General features: G+C 39.9%; 1 long non-coding RNA gene across 1 annotated transcript; it reads left to right on the top strand.

Annotated features, from left to right (window-relative positions):
- The first annotated feature begins 284 nt into the window (after window positions 1-284).
- LOC307010713 lies at window positions 285-3203 on the top strand. The gene is made up of 6 exons (XR_013800249.1): window positions 285-881; window positions 1188-1284; window positions 1501-1635; window positions 1858-1930; window positions 2583-2944; window positions 3079-3203. It is a non-coding gene; the product is annotated as an uncharacterized lncRNA (long non-coding RNA).
- Window positions 3204-18247: the final 15044 nt, after the last annotated feature.

Here is an 18247-nt window from a genome sequence, read left to right as displayed (position 1 = left end):
TCATTTTGTAGCTCTTTGGCAAGATATGACATTTTCTTTTATCAAGGCTATAACTAAGAACTAACTTTTTTTTTTTAAATGCAAGAACTTGTGTAACTTAGCGAACACGTGAAATTGGTATCACATGTAATTGGCATGTTATGGAATTTTATTATGGCAATTAAGTGAGAGGAGATGGAAAGCTATGATGTCCGCACGTTTTGAAACATTTACAAGGTCAATTCTTTCTAAGATAGTGGAAAATAAAAATATATAACATTTTTTTTCTCTTCCTAAGTGTACCAATGCTCCATACTCCAACCCAGTAGGTGGCGGAAATGCACCTTTAGTTGGTTTGCCAACCGTCATATAAACAACAGAAGAAGATAGTGGAAAAGAAGGAAATGTATAACAAATTGGTTTGTCGTTTTTTTATTTTGTCAACCAAGCCTTTTTGCCAATTTCAAGTCAACGAGGTACCTTTTGTAACGTACTGGATCCATATCTATTGCTTTTCTTTAATTGCGTCTTATTTCCCTAACGTTATTTATTTATACTGGCAAGCATTTCTCCACTCTGCTGCTACCGATTGGCCGCTACAGCGTCGCGCAGTTGATGACGTCATCCGCATGCGGCCCAGCGCGCTATTTCCATATACTGTCTATGGCTATTTCGCGCCGAAAGAAAGATAGCGGCTGGGAGTAAAATGGCGATATCAGCGTTGGAGTTCCGTTATGTCCTAACGTACTTGAATGGACTGAGGGTGACGATACAGGGTCCCATAGTATTTTGGCAATCGACTGTGTCCGGAATTTTTCCTGAAAGGACTGAAAAAAACTGAGAAGCTGGTGGAATGGCGAAAAGGCCGCCTTCTAACCTTCTGAAAGACATTATCATCAATCGTAAGTAACGTTAACGTTATTCCTAATTTTAATTAAAGCGGTCTGTGTGAGAAAACGAACAGTATTTATATCGTGTTTAGCACTACCTCTTGTACACAACCGTCCAAATGATCTGAGGGCGCGCGCGCTTCCTGGTGTGTGACGCCCGCCCTCAGATCACTTGGACGGTTACAAGAGGTAAACACGATATAAATACTGTTCGTTTTCTCACACAAACCGCTCGTTTCGTGTCTTAGGCCATCGATGTGTACTTAAGACGGGGAATTGTTTAATTTGTAACTTACTTCTCTGTGTATGCTCTTTGAGGAGGTGACCATAGACCTGCATTATATGACTGACAGACAAATATCAAAATTGAAACTACTGCGGAAACAAAGACACCTACATCTTGGATGCCCTTGAGGTAAGCTAAAACATACCAACATTTAATTTCAAAGTGAACTATCCCTTTAATTTGTTTCATATCTTTATCGTTAATCTGCATTTATACATTAATCTGCATTTATACATAAAAACCTATGAACTATTGGGAAGCTAAACATAAGAATCAATATGAAACATGAAAAAGTTTCTAAAAGTTGCCAATAAATTAATATTGTGATGTGAAATAATTTTTCAGATTGAAGTTATAAAGGGCTCTGGGGTGTTGCCAGGCAGAAGCGTGGAAAGCCTTGCCACCTCTGCTACTGCCATGGTGTGGAATCTGCTGCTGGGCACCTTGATTTGGAGACTTTGCTGAAAAGCAACCTGAACGGTACAAAACAACATGTTCCTTATCTCTTCTGTCCTTGTCATGTCAGTCATATTCTCTGGAATAAATTATGTTTGTGTGCCGGCATACCATCACTTTTTTGCTTGGCATTTTTGTATTTCCTTGCACCTCAAGAAAATGTGATGTGTGTATGTAAAAAAAACTCTTGCTTTCTCCACCTTCATTTTACCCCCTTTTATAATAATTTTGAAATATTACTTTAAGGTGGGAAGCCAACCAGAGGGGATGGGGAGCAGCTGGTCGCCCTTGACCAAATTAAAAAGGCAGCCATTATTTGGTGAGTAAATGCATAATGCGTTGAGAAGGGAAAACAAAACTTTTAAGACTTTATAATTTCACCACTTTAACAATAGCCTACTTGTATCAATGTTTATTAGGCATCATTATTGTTACTGTATCTGCTTGGCACCTATAATACTAATTCATCGCTTGCTCACTTCTTGATCCTACCTTTCCTCTTCTAAAGCCACATTTCTGGGATATTGCGCTGTAAGGTGTGTAGTCCTATATTTTGTAGAACATATAGTGTTGCAAATAACCTCATGGCATATTGTTGTCATCTGAAGTGTTCATAAATAATCATTTTCACCCCTCCTTTACCCTTAATCCCCTCTGTCCTTTGTTTGTGCCTTATTTTGTCTATACCGGTAATGATTTGCTTGATTTTAATGCATATCCTATTGCTCTTCGAGTAAACCTAGCAGGAAAATGCGGGTGACGTTTTCAATCAGAGTTTCTTTCATATTTAGCAGAATCCAATCAGAATCTTCCAATTGACGTGTTTACATGACGCATTTTTTATGATGATCAGCCCTTTATCCAAAATATGTGTCCAATCGCAGCTGTACTGTAAGCACGTTGGGTTCCTGATGAAGCACTATATTATTATTATTATTATTATACTGTCTTATTATTTTTGTCTTTTCTAGATGCTACATTGAAGAAGTGGCCGGCAGCCAGCCGAGGGCAGATGGGCACATCTATCAATTCGAAGCTCACGGAGCTGAGAAGATCAACAAGATACATTTTTTTTTTCTGTTGTTTTTTTAACTTATTTTTATTCTTGTACTATTTTAAGTAAATAAATAATGTAAATTTCTACATTTTGGGCTTTTATTTATGTTGCCTATTAGCTATGGATTTTCATAATTTTACTAATATAGGTAAACATAGGTGCATATATGCACATAATATACATTAATAATTGTACTAATATATAGGTAAACGTATAGGTGCATATATAGGTGAACATATACATGCATATATGCACACATATATACGTACTATATAGGTACATATATGCACGTATATATGTGTGCATATATGCACGTATATGTTCACCTATATGTGCATATATGCACACATATACGTGCATATATGTACCTATATAGGTACATATATGCACGTATATATGTACACATATAGGTACATATATGCACGTATATATGTACACATATATGTGCATATATGTGTACATATATATATGCACATATATGTATACATATATGTACATATATGTGCATATATGTACATATAATATAGGAAAACGGCCAATTTTATATATGTCACATATATTAAAAACCTATATCAAAACCTATATTAAAACATATATGTTTATATAGGTTCTTTCCATGTGGGGTGGGCCTAGCTAACCCCTTCTCGTTGAGCAAAGTCTTGCTCTAGCTGTTTAATTCAGTGGAATTGAACAGTAAATACTAATATATGCTTAGCAAATTGGCCTGGGAGAGAGGAGATGAGGTCTGGGTTTGATTTAAAGTGATTGTGTCTGAGAGAGACCTTGTGTGTGCTCTTAGGGCTTGCTGTTCATTAGTAAGTTTTCAAAGGGAGAGAGCTAATTGTCGCCTGCCCTGAAACAAAAGCCGCGCGTATAGTCCCCCACAAAACCTAATGAGTTTCTGTTTGTAATGAGACGCTTACTGTGTTTGGAAGCGGATTTTCCACAGTCCACAGATCAATAACGCACCCAACAAAAACTTTATCTCATCTGTTCGTTCACTCTTCTGCTCTCTGGCTTTCAGTCGTGGCTCATAAAAACAACTTGAACTCCAAACCCTGGCGATCTCTCCGGCTCAAACTATTACTTGAGCTCAACATATATTTTGTCAATAGTCACTTTAATTGTCTGCTTCAGACTGGCCATAACAAAGTGACGAGATTGGCTGGGTGTCGAGGGCAAATGTTTTTGAGCCTTTTTTGCTGTGGGAAAACATAATTGAAATAATGAGAAAAGTTTGTTTGTTGCTGGTTTATTAAAACATTTAGAGCTGTGAAATAAAGCTACACTATGAGACGTTCAGCCTCTAGTGGTTAAAAAGCAAAACTGCTGGCATTTTGTGGAAGAGCATTGTTTTGGTTGTGCTTCGGCTCTGCGTGACTGTGCAGATACAAATAGTTATCCTACGGCTCATACATCATACTAGGCTTAAGAGATATAACCAGTTTAGATGGAAAGGATCTCAAGCTGACTAGCTGAAGACGTTACTGTTGCTTTACTCAATAATACGGTACTTCCTTAAAATAATTTCCAGCACAGCGCCACAACAACCGTAATGAAATGAGCCTTCACTATAGGTAATGCTATGGCAATTTATCTGTTCAATAAAATACCTTACTCACCTGTTGAATAATAAAAACGCATCTGTTTAATAAATTCATCGGATTTACATTTCGAATCATTCAGTTCTCTCCCTCTCCAAAAAGCCAAGCCAATCTTGATTGTCGTTTTATTACGAGCTCTCTTGCATTCTCTATTTGCAAGCAGAAGCTCCGGTTACATTCTTGATCTAGCTGGGAGTGAGGTTTAGGGGGGTGAGTGTAACGCACGTAGGGAAGTAAGAGCTGTGCGTGTGAACCTCACTCCCCTGATCTCAAGAGGCGTCCCACGCCAGAGACCCTGTATCCCACTCGGAGCGGGTCGAGTTGGACCGGTTACTTCTTCACGCACAGTGAGGCCAAGACTTTGGACAAAGGCCCGGTGTCAAGAAGGGCAGTGAAGAAGCCACTTCTCTTCAAGAAAAACATCAAGGACAGACTGAAATTCTGTACAAGGAAGTACAAGGATTGGACAGTAGAAGATGAAGATGAAGCCCCCTTACAACTGGTTTGGGAGATCTGGAAAATCAATTGTCCAGTGAAGAAAAGGTGAATGCTCTCTGATACTCGTTACTCCAGTGTCATATAAAAGTTTCTGATGATCGACCCATCAGAAGTTCACATAAAATAGCTAAATATTTTTGTACAAAAGAGTGTCCTGGAGTGTGTTGTTGTGAGCACAAGTAAATATACTTGAGAAGTGCAGTTGAGTGGCTAAACCTCTGTGAATTACGCTAAAGTGCGCTTACATGATACGATCTTTCATCACATAAATGTCATGCTTTCGGGCTTACTGACAGACAGAGAAGAAGCTGTTCAGACAGTTCCCTCCAGAGGGACGGCAGACACAGAGAGGCGGCCACGGATGAATTGAAACCCTCCCTGTGGTGGCGAGAGATGAGAGAGATTGCTGGGAAATGCTGCGTCTGGTCGGAGGGTCTCTTTTTGTGCAGTCGCTCTGATATCTCAGCAGCGCAGTGCTGTCAATAAGACTACAGTTGTCTGGTTCTTTTATACAACAGCTACCCTGAAGATCTATTGTTTAGCGGTGTGGGGATTCACAAGATGCATTTTAATACACGCTGACCGCGCTCACCAACAAATGCTCATACACACACATCCAGCGGATATTATCCAGGACTGTCTCTGCTGGATGTTAACATCTCTAATAGTCAAATTATCAGCCCAGCATTGTTGTCTCCAATGAGTGCTGTTGGACAGGTGTAAGCATGTCGTCTCTGAGACTGTGGAGAGACAATCCCACCATGAGTCACACAGTCTGCGGGTCCTTTATTCATTATTGAATAACATTAAAGAATAACAGAAAGTCTAAATTGAAGCTTTAGAAAACTTAAAAAACGTGCAAAAGCACTATAAATCCATAAAAGTAGTCCATGACTTGTTCTCATATATATATATATATACATACATACTGTATTACCATGGTACCACTGTGTTATGGTGCCGCATTGCATCTGGTTAGGACAAGACGTTTCAAAAACATTTTCAAGAAATCTCACGGACCCCAAATTTTTGAAAAGTAGTGTATATAACCTTTTCCAATGAGAGTGATCAGTTACATTGTACAATTCAGCTTGTCAAAAATGTTGTCAATACATTACTGACATTCCTTGGTCTAGTTCTTTCTAAACTGACAGTTTCTGTCTAGAATAATGACTAGATGTTATGTCGTTAGTCAAAAGTCACATTTTGTTCACCAGCATAATCAGAAATGAATCTATTCTGTGATGGACAGAAAAAGGAAAAATAAGCCATTAGCCAGCAGCCATATCACCCTGTAGCCCAAGACTGGTTTCCCACTGAAGCTAAGCAGGGTTGAGTCTGGTCAGTACCTGGATGGGAGACTCCTGGGAAAACCAGGTTGCTTCTGGAAGAGGTATTAGTGAGGCCAGCAGAGGAAGCTCACCCTGTGGTCTGTGTGAGTCCTAACCATAGACTGTAAAAATACACGGACGACGCTCCTTCGCTCTCTTCCATTGGTTAGAACTGAAGCCGCCACTGTCCCGATTTGGCGATGACATCGTAGGACTTGAGTCTGCGCAGTAGCAATCTCGGGACCAGACCTGCGCAGTAGCGATCTCAGGACATGACATGCGCAGTAGCGATCTCAGGACATGACCTGCGCAGTAGCGATCTCGGGACCAGACCTGCGCAGTAGCGATCTCGGGACCAGACCTGCGCAGTAGCGATCTCAGGACATGACCTGCGCAGTAGCGATCTCGGGACCAGACCTGCGCAGTAGCGATCTCAGGACATGAGATGCGCAGTAGCGATCTCAGGACATGACCTGCGCAGTAGCGATCTCGGGACCAGACCTGCGCAGTAGCGATCTCAGGACATGACCTGCGCAGTAGCGATCTCGGGACCAGACCTGCGCAGTAGCGATCTCAGGACATGACATGCGCAGTAGCGATCTCAGGACATGACCTGCGCAGTAGCGATCTCGGGACCAGACCTGCGCAGTAGCGATCTCGGGACCAGACCGGCGCAGTAGCGATCTCGGGACCAGACCGGGGCAGTAGCGATCTCGGGACCAGACCTGCGCAGTAGCGATCTCGGGACCAGACCTGCGCAGTAGCGATCTCGGGACCAGACCTGCGCAGTAGCGATCTCGGGACCAGACCTGCGCAGTAGCGATCTCGGGACCAGACCTGCGCAGTAGCGATCTCGGGACCAGACCTGCGCAGTAGCGATCTCGGGACCAGACCTGCGCAGTAGCGATCTCGGGACCAGACCTGCGCAGTAGCGAGCAGGAAATAATGCCGCGAAATCAACGCCCCGCCCTCACTCTCGCAGAATGCACTCTCCCTGCACTTTTCAAGTGACCTATGTCTGCTCCGTTCCTCCGTTCTGCTCCAATTTTGATGTCTGTTGATTGCAGTGCGACAAGAGACTTGTTAAAATGAAGTAAATACTGTCTCGTCAGTCCTCCGAAGATCCCGAAAAAAGTTTGTTGGTGCTTCAGTGACTACTTCGCTCAGAGAACCTGTCAATCAGAGCTGTCAATCATGACGTTACACCACCGTTTTTATAGCATCACGTAACTAACTAAAAACAAACTTATTTTAAAACCAGACACTTGAGCTTATATCAGTGTGATAAAAACGACAGCAAATGACAGAAACCACCTTTGAAAAGAAGATATCTGAAGTGTAATTGAATTGTTTAGTTGGTCTCACGTTCCGTTGACTAACACGGGGAGGCGGGGTTTCTGACCTATACTAGGACCAGCCACCGGGGGGCGATCGAGGCGTTTTGTCTTCACTTTTCAGGGCTTGTGCGGCACGCTTGGTCCTAACGCCCCAGTGTAGTGACAGGGACACTATACTGTCAAAGAGCACCGTCCTTCGGATGAGACGTTAAACCGAGGTCCTGACTCTCTGTGGTCACAAAAAATCCCTGTGTAACCCCTGCATCCTGGCCAAATTTGCCCAGTGAGGCCAACTGTCCATAATGGCCTCCTAATCACCCCCATAGATATAGATATAGATATATATACACACACACTGATTGACTTCATCACTCTGTCTCCTCTCCACCAGTAAGCGGGTGTGTGGTGGGTGTTCTGGAATTAATTATTTAAAATGATTGCACTTGGTAGTTCCCATGATGCAATGCTGGGGTGAATATGGCGGCAGTGGTATATTTCCTGCGGAGTCACAGCTTTCTCCTCTCCCAGACTTCTCTTTCAGAGTGCCGGCCATGGCAGCGTGCCTGCAGATGCATGCTGGGATCAGATGGAGCTGTTGGTTCTGCTTCAGCTGGTGTGTGTGCTGTAAGCTGGAATAATGCATTTGCAGATAGATGCTCTATTCTCTCTGGTGCTCATGCTGAGGCACATTTGGAGGGATAAAAAGGACAGGCGGAGAAGACAGACATGACTAATGCAGTGTGTTGATGCTTGAATGAAAGGTTTCTGAAAAACATGCGCTATAGGTTGTCTAGAGGAGATATTTTTTCTTATTCATCTGTGTGTAATGCATTTTTCTTATTCTGTGCTTTAATAATAGTCTGTAAAAAGTCAGGTGTTGTTTCGCTGCTTGTGTTCGCTTAAATGAGCTGTTTGATACTGCATTTCTCTCTTACTGTGGATGTGAGTGTGACATGTAGAAGTGCTGTATCTTATCTAATGACAGACTGGACAGGTTTACCGTTTTTAAAGGGGTCATTTCATGAAGAATTGATTTTTGCTTGATCTGTTGAAATAAAAGTTAGATTTTCATTCTATTAGGAAAGTTACACTATTACAATCAAATCAGAGTATCATTTTTGGTACATTTTTGTTAGTACCAAGTAGGCTACAGTAGCATACACTCTTAAAAATAAAGGGGTTTTTCGCAGAAGCACAATAGAAGAACAATTTTGGGATCCGGAAAGAACCTTTTAGTGAACTGTTTTTAAAATAGCTTTTTTTTTTTTTTTTTTTTTAATACTTTTTCCACTATAAAGAACCTTTGGTGGAATGGAAAGATTATATGGATGTTAAAGGTTCTTCATGGAACTACAGAGATGCCAATAAATCATTTTTATTTTGTTAAGGGTGCCAAGTATATATGCTCAGGATTTTTCTTATAGCCACAGCAATATACACACTCATTCGCTATCTTTGTAGGGACTCTCCATAGCTGTAATGTTTTTTGTATACTGTACAAACTGTATATTCTATCCCCTAACACTAGGCCTACCCTTAAACCTACACATCACAGAAAACATTCTGCATTTTGACTTTTTCAAAAAACACCACTTACAAGCTGTTTTCTTCATGGGGACCATTCATTAATTAAAAATGGTCATGAAAATCTAAATTACAACTGGTTTAGTGCAAAATTGTTTGATTTATAAACAAAAGTTTTAAAAAATGTATTATGCACTTTTGCAAAGACTTGATTTTGTTTTTGGGCTCTACTAGAATACGTTTTCTTGCTTGAGTGTTCAAACAATTACTTTTCACATATTTCACATTGTTGCAGCACCTCTCTTCCCAGTCTGTCAGTAACGCTCTGATTAGTTCCTGTCTCTTTGCAGCCTCTCTTCCAAAAAGCACAATACAAGCACAAACATACTGTACGTGTTGATGGCTTCAATATAATAAGTTGCATTTGTGAAGTTCTGTCTGTCGTGGATGGCTGGAGGGCCAAGACAACCAGGTAAAATAGAAAAATGCTTTTTCTCAGAACCCCTGAGCGCTGATCCGTCTGGCCTATCTCGCTGTTCTCATTAAACAAGGTCGCTGCTTTCAACCTCTCTCTATGATTTTGACCTTTAGAGCTCTGACCCGACAGCTATCCACCCACCCAATTACACTGACCCCGGCTGCTGCCAACAGCGCATTCATACACAAACATGTGTTTCAATTAGCAGCCTTATCCACTGCTAACCATGCCTTCAGCTACAGAACGCTATTCCTGTTTCAAATCAGCATATTAGAATGATTTCCAATGAATTATGTGGATTAATGGCTGCTGGAAATTCAGCTTTTCCATCACATAAATAAATCACATTTTAAGTAATATTTGACACTATTATTGTTTTCACTATCTGTAATTTGATCAAATAAATCCAGATGAATAAGAGACTTTATTCAAAAACGTTACACTTCTGAACGTTAGTGTATATGAATGTGGAGTATGGTATCTTGTTTGAGATATGATTGAGATGCCTTATAAACTCTAGAGAGACATGAGATTATTAGTGTATTTTTTCCAGGAGAAATATCTGATGAGCAAGACACGCAAGTAAAAGTCTACATTTTAAACTTATACAACTGATATATAATAGAGATCTCGCTTTTTATTTATTTATCATACTGTGTTTAACTATTAGTCAAAAAAGTAATTCCACACTCCTGTGTGGATCAATTATCTAAAACTGAAGTCATTAAGAGGTTATTAACAAAGATGATCCGGGACAAACCTTTGGGAAAACGCAGAGATCTTATTGGTTGCATAAATTATTATTGCAGTGCTGCTTTGACAGCAATCAGCTACTGCTCAGTTTAATCTTATTACTGTCTAGGAGAAATAATATATATATATATATATATATATATATATATATATATATATATATATATATATATATATATATATATATATATATATATATATATATATATATATATATATTCCCCTTTATTTTTACAGGCAAGTCATTAAGAACAAGTTCTTATTTACAATGGCGGCCTGACAAGTGGAATAACCACGTAGGGGAAGGGAAATAGGGCTAAAATAAATACAGTACATTAGAAATACATACAGGTTAGCAATTACATAAAATACAATTTAAAACACAACACAGTAGTCAACACAAAATGATTATGAAGAGAAGCAACTGCATGTGTCCATGAACAAGGATGACATAATAGTTTTGAAGGATGAAATTAAAATGAGTGTATCCAGTTTGAGAATATTTTGCAGAGCGTTCCAGTCACGAGCGGCAGCAGATTGAAAAGAAGGCAGAGTTGGTTTTGGGAATACTTAATTGAAGATGAAGTGAGGACCGGGTGTTGTATGTGACAGGCTTTGGCTGCAGCAGGTGACCTAGGAGGTGAGCGGCCGAGAACGGTCTTGTAAATGAAGGAGAACCAGTGAATTTTGCAGTGATTGTGAAGGGAGGGCCAGTTGACAGATGAATGAGTGCAGTGGTGTGTATTGAAAGGAGCATTTATGGCAAACCTGATAGCAGAATGGTAAAGAGTGTCAAGATTTGATAGAGTGGACTTGCAAGCAACCCTGTATATAGTGTCTCCATAGTCTAACATGGGTAGAATGGTCATTTGAATAAGAGTAAGTTTGGCAGAAGTGTTGATGGAAGAGCGGTTTCTGTAAAGGAAACCACGCTTGGCCTTGACCTTATTGCAGCTTTGATATGTGGATGGAGAAAGAAAGTGAAGTTTCCAACTAGATACCCAAGTATTTATATGCAGTGACTTGTTCTAGAATAGCCCCTTTGCAGGTGGTGATGTTAAGGGCATGAGGAGGCGTACCCTTATGGTAAAACCACAACAGATTTTTGTTCTGGACTCTGGAAATATTAAGAGTGAGTTTGAGTTGTGTAAAGGATTGCTGTAGTTGGAAAAGCTTTCTTGCAGGGTAGCTTGAACAGCATCAGGGGAGGAACCCTATGTAAAGGATTGTATCATCAGCATATACTGTAAGTGAATGAGTGAATTAGCAACTGCCTGGGGAATGTTATTAAAGGGCACCTATTATGACATTTAAAATGTTCCTAATGTTGTTTAGGGAGTCCCCAACAACAGTTTTACGTGCATGCAATGTCAAAAAACACTTTTGTTTTCGTATAATATGCATTTATTTTTACCTGATTTGCTCACGACTCCTAAATGATTCGTTCAACGACTCATTTTTCCAAACCCCTCCTTTGCGCGACGCTAATCTGCGATTGGTCAGACGACCCAGCAGTGGTTACAGAGATAATACTTATTGTTTAACACGGAGTTAACAATTAAATCGTATTATAATAATGATTATAGTCCACTTTGTAGTAAAAAACTAAAAATAAGATAAAGAATTTAATATTATGTTAGCGAGCATAGCCCAGAGTTCATATTGTAAAAGCACAATCAGTCTTTGTTTGCATTAGCCCGATGCATAAACATAACGGTTTTACAAAAAAAAAAAAAAATGCAGTTACGTTACTACGAGGTATTATTCTATTCTTTAAGACAACTCCGAAAACAACGACAAACACTTCACATATCTCAATACAATTGCCATTGAAGACCTAGAAGCTAAACGGTGCTTACACAACAAACAAAATAATAATTAAGCATGCTACATAAAACATAAAAGCAACAATTATTAACACTTACAGGTTGTGATACGGAGGAGGAAGCTGATGCAAATACACTTAGAAATGAACCTTCCTTCAATATCAGCCGACTCCCGAATCCAAGTTTGATTGCATTTAAAAAGCAATCGTCTTCAAAATGGCGCGAACAAAGCACAAGGCTCGGACTATACTTCTGTGGTATAGTTATATGAATTGTAGCCACTTAGTCTTCAAATGCTCCTCCTTGGGCAGATGAAAAAAGTTTGCTTTTGAGCCGCACTTCAGAACACAGCGTCTCGTCGCCATGATGTTTTCCCTGGCCTTGGAGCGCAGTAAGTGGGCGTATCGTATTCTAATAACTTGACAAGTTGACGTCATCTAGTCAGAGAAAAAGCTTCGGTCTTCTAACGATTCATAAAAAGGACTCTGAGTCGACTCTTACTTTTGAAAGACAATAACTTTATATACGGTGCATTTTCATATTTCAAACTTTGCAGGATGTTTTTGTTCACTTAGATCTATGTTATACACTACATGAAAGGTAAATTTCAAAATTCCATAATAGGTGCCCTTTAATATAAATTTAGAATAGTGTAGGGCGAAGGATGGAGCCTTGGGGGACACCCCTGGTGACCGGGAGAGAATGGGAGAAAAGGTTTTCAAATCTTACACGTTGAACCCGGTGAGAGATAATTTGAGAACCAAACCATTGCTGCTAAGTCGGTGGATGAGTGTGTTGTGGTCCACGGAGTCAAAAGCTTTTGAAAGGTCAATGAATATAGCAGCGCGGTGTTGTTTGGTATCTAACGTGGATGTAATGTCATTGAGCATTTTAGTGGTAGCTGTAACACAACCATACCCTGATCGGAAGCCAGACTGTGCCCCTGGAGATGATACCGTTCACATTAAGATGATTGATTAGTTGTTTGTTAACAAGTTATATATATATATATATATATATATATATATATATATTTACTCTTTTGGCTTTGTTGTAAAGTGTTAATAACTTTTGCCTTGGGTCTTGGGTTTATTTAATCCTTCTTATTAATTTGGTAAACTAATTAAACTCATATTTATTTTATGTTATTCGCAATATCAATTAGTTTGACTCCAAATTTAAATACATATTTATTTTATCTATTATCTCTGCCTTTGATCGTACTTATTTGTTATGCCACGCATGTGAAGCACTTTGTATGCCGTTGTTTGCTGGTAAGGTGCTGAATAAATAAAGTGTGAGTTAAATTAGATTTCAGAGGTGTGTAGGTGTTGAGGATGAACAGACAGTTGAAAGAGAAGAGTAAACTCAATCAGTTCTTCACTGGCTCGCTAAGACACACACACACACACACACACACACACACACACACACACACACACACACACACACACACACACACACACACACACACACACACACACACACGCACACGCACACACGCTCTCTCTCTCTTTTGTTGCTCCCAAACCAACAAAGCCAGTGAAGCAGGTAAAAACAGATAGAAAGTCTAGCTTCTTCTCAATCTCTCTCTCTTTCTTGCCTCCATCAACTGTGTATTTTAAAAGCAGCGGAGAAGTATAAGGTCCCAAATGACCTGTCACGGTGGAAATAAAATTTATTTAGTTTCTGGATTTAATAGAAAGTGTTGTTTGTGTGTAATTTCCATCAAGTCATGACAGTTTTTTAAATAGATTAGTTTATAGACAGTGCATTTTCACAACATTTTTCTGCAGTGTTCAGCATGTAACGTGTGGTAAAAATATGGGAGCCAAAATGTGTGAAACTGAATTATCAATATTGTAAAAACATAATGGTCTTTAACATGTATTTTACGTAACATATAGGACTACATTTTAAAGCAGAATTTTCTTTTATTTTGGTTTTGTGGGTGAAATATGACCTGGATGTGTTTTTGAGAGATTTTGTGTGATTTCATCATATATAAGTGTTGCAAACACACATCTCTTCCTCATCCTTTAGAATCTGATCTGAACACAAACTTACCATATGAATCCACACAGACGGCACACGCAGTGTCAGAATCGTACAGGGATCGAATGTCACCAATGCAGACACGTTTCTGAAAAGAGAGATGGAGAGACAGAATGGTCCCATCGGGATGGTGTGTGGCGCGGCTGTCTGTGAAAAAGAGGAAGAAAAGAGAGAAAAGAAAGGTCAAAGATATAGAAAGTGCAAGAGAAAGAGAACGATAAGACTAATGGACAGACTGCCACTGCCACAGACCCATCACAACACAGATACAAATTGTTTATGAGAACATCAGTCATATTGAAATGCATTTTGCATTTTGCATAGAAATATAGATGTCATATTGCCAGATGTATTTGAAATGAAGCTAAATGGTTTTCGTAAATAACAAAGCACTGGTGTGGTTGGTTGATAAAAGGGTAGTTCGTTAAAAAATAATAATATTCTGTTTATGTAACGGATGTAGGCCAGAACTTTCTGTTTATGTAACAGCCTTTCTGCTGTAGCTCTCAGATGTCATATATACTTTGTCATATTTAAATATGACACGATGTCAGATCTGGAGCAACACATCTTGACCCACCATACACTAAAGGACCATTCAGGACACATTCCTGTGTTCAAAAGCAGCTAAAATAGATTTAAAGGAATACAGCAAAGTTAAAAGAAAGTAAAAAAAAAAAAAAAAAAAAAAAAAAAAAAAAAAAGATGCAACGCAATGACCAAAATGTCCATCAACTTTCAAATAAGTATTGATGTATATGTGACAAACATCATGTCCAGTAAATCTCAAGAGTTCTAGATGGATGTGAATTCACAGTGACAGCTTCCTAGCCTAGTATTTATCATCCCAGCTCATCTTTTACACACACACACACACACACACACACACACACACACACACACACACACACACACACACACACACACACACACACACACACACACACACACACACACACACACACACACACACACACACACACACACACACACACACACACACACACACACACACACACACACACACACACACACACTACTGCAGGTTTAATAAATGTACTGCAGCCTTACAGTCATCACTGACACACACCTCAGACAGACTACACATTGATGATTCCTTCAGGGCATAAAATATCAGATATACCCGTCACATATCAAATCGATAAGCCAATGAGATACCAGATACCGCTGCTGCCCAAAATATCTTATGAGTCATATCTGGAAAACTTTAATGACACACACACACACACACACAATTATGATTGGCCAGCATGATTCATCTTTTCGACATGGCTCAAAGGGCTGGCTGTAAAATCCAGTGCTAAAAGTCATCTACATGTCTTCTCTTATATATCATTTCCTTTCCCATCTCCCCTTTTTGCTTGCTACTGTTCTTTGTAACTTTTTTCTCTTTTGTCTTATACAGACACATGACCTCTGCATTCCTCCAGCCTTGAACCGATAAAGACACTCAGATGCCCAGAATAGACACCCTGCCTCTCATTCAGAGCTATTCTTGCTGTGCCAATGCAGAGACGATCCTGACAGCTTTGGAGGAGAGAAACACAGAGAGAGAGAGAGAGAAGAAATTGCAGCGTTATGTTTGAAGGTGGAGGCTTGCCCTACCAATTAAACTGTTCCTGAGACAGCCAGTGCTGCGTCAGAAATAGTGAAAATCAAAAACAGGATTTTACCTGCTGTTATTCTGCTATGAAGTGGATTCCCAGAGGAAGATTTTACGGCTCAGAGGTTGCTCTTTCAGGAGACTCGGGAGTTCTCAGTTATATTTCATTTAAGTATTGACTGAGGGTCAGATCATGGACCCAGGAGGCCTCTGAGCAAATATCTTAGGATATATATGTGTGATGTTATATATAACATATACATGATATTCAATCAATAAATAAACCGATCAGTTTACAATAGTTATAAGGGCACAATGTGTGATGTATCTTGATCCCTGCTTTTGGCTGTAAACGCTTCACAGACAGCAACATGGTGTTTATAGCACCACACAACTTAGTTTATATGTTCTGGTTAGACAGTGAAATCATTTTGGAGGTTGAAAGTTCACGGATCTCAGCATAACCGATTAATACCATAAACAGTGTTTCGTACTGAATTCATTTTTCACTTGATGTAAGGATAATTTGGCAGATTTGGCAAAACATCTTTTACACTTTAAAATAATGGTCCAGATTACTCCTGCGAGTGACTGGGTAACACTTGAATAATTAGTGATGCATTTTATAACTATTCAGAGAAAAAAATTATTAATTATGTCTCAGACACACAATAATGTTGTGATTAGCAATTAATTGGTAATTCTTCATAATTCACCCAATAAGGAACTATCACAGTCCTAAATCCTTAGTCTTTTTTACTCACTAAAATAACTAGCTCAAAAGATTCAGTTGTTTGTGATCAGGACTGATCTGGTTGTGCTGTTGCTTTGATTCACCAAAAAGAAAGAAATCACATTAAATTCACACTGCAGGCTCACAAGTTTGGGTATATTGTTACTTTTTTTGCCATGGTTGATTTAAGATTTAAGTGGTGCAAAAATGGTGATGAGCAGACCTGACCTTAAAACGTTTGGGGAAATGCAGACATCTCATTGGCCCCATTCATTATATCTCAGTGCTGAATGCGACAGCAATCAACAAATGACAAATGATCCTTAATGTTTTTTTCCCCCCTCTAAAATGCAGAGAAGAATAGGTGGCTCTAGAGAGTGTGAGCTTCCAAATCCCCTTCCCTCTTTCTCTCTCTCTCGCTCTCTTTCTCTGCTGCTTCCGTAATTACTTCTGAGCTGCGGTGAACTTGGCCATGGAGACGTATAACTCTGCCTTCAAATGTCAGCGGCTCATTGCAGCTGCTCTAATTGGGCTGGTGTAAACGCAGGGTGGCTTTTTCTCCCCCTTCATCGATTTCTTCTCCTTTCCTCACCTTTGTCATTTCACACTGTCTGTGTGTGACAACCAGTGCCAATCTCTCAAGTGTCTTAAAGCTGTTGAGCTCCTCAGGCCTGCGACTGATGTGGAATCAGCTGTGTGGTGCTGGTGCTGTCAGGATGGGTTTGCTGGCAGTATTGGTCTGATGAACGCTGAGTCGCAGTTCTCTTGGGATGATTGAATTGGGATGGATCGCTTTCATTGCAAAAACGAGTTGATGCACACTAGAGGTGCTAATGTAATGTGGCCAAGGTGTGAAATCATTGTATTTTTTATAAATGATTGCAGTTTATCAGCTCAGTAGTCACTCTATTAAAACATGGTGTTTTAAAATGAGGAGGCCAAAGAGAGACCAAATACAAATCTATTTTGTATTTTTACATGCAATGTCCAATTTATTAAAACCAAGTATAAATTTGATAAAGTTAGTGTTTTTATGCACGTATCCAATGTATTTATAGCCTGGCAAGCCAGACTTACATCAAGATGTTTAGTCTGGCAACTCTCCATAGACGCGGCTCAATCTGAGGGGCGGGACAAACGGTTGTCTCTCAAAATCCCTCTGCACGCAATAGGATAGCGCTACAACCAACCAGAGCAACAAAGAAGGTGACGTAGTCAGAGCGGCAAAGATCCAGCAAAACTCCGAACACTTCTTCCTTTTTTAAGAATGACTTAATTGCCGTTCTTTGCTCTTTTCTTAAAGAAAAACTTAACTCCAAGTCCTCCAGAGTCGCGGCCAAAGCCGATTCGAAAGACCGCTGTTCTCCATCCGCAGCCGCCATTCTTTGGGCCCTATTTTAACGATCTGAAACGCAAGTGTCAAAGCGCAAAGCGCTATTTTCCCGGCGGGATAAACGACTCTTGCGCCTGGCACAAAATCTAAAAGGGGTTGGTCTGAAGTAGCTACATTACTCATAGGTGTGGTTTGGGCGTAACGTGAAATAAACCAATCAGAGCGTCCTCTCACATTCCCTTTAAGAGCAGGCGCGCTTGTTCCATGGCGGATCGCTATCATAACGGCAGATTTGCCAGCGCACGCCAGGAGCAGTTCACAGCCGAGGAGACCGACGTTCTCGTCAGGGCCGTAAAACACAGAGAAGTGACATTGGGGATGATGGGAGAAACCCACCCAAATTAGCTTCGGTTAAACAGGCGTATAATTTGGGTAAATGTGTAGCCTAATCTAGATTTTTTTTTTTTAAATCTAGATAGATCT

The sequence above is a fragment of the Phoxinus phoxinus genome, assembly GCF_949152265.1.
Source record: "Phoxinus phoxinus genome assembly, chromosome: 14".
In the NCBI taxonomy this organism is placed as follows: Eukaryota; Metazoa; Chordata; class Actinopteri; order Cypriniformes; family Leuciscidae; genus Phoxinus; species Phoxinus phoxinus.
Note: the sequence above shows the minus strand (reverse complement) of the source record. Positions and strands in the feature narration are given on the sequence as shown.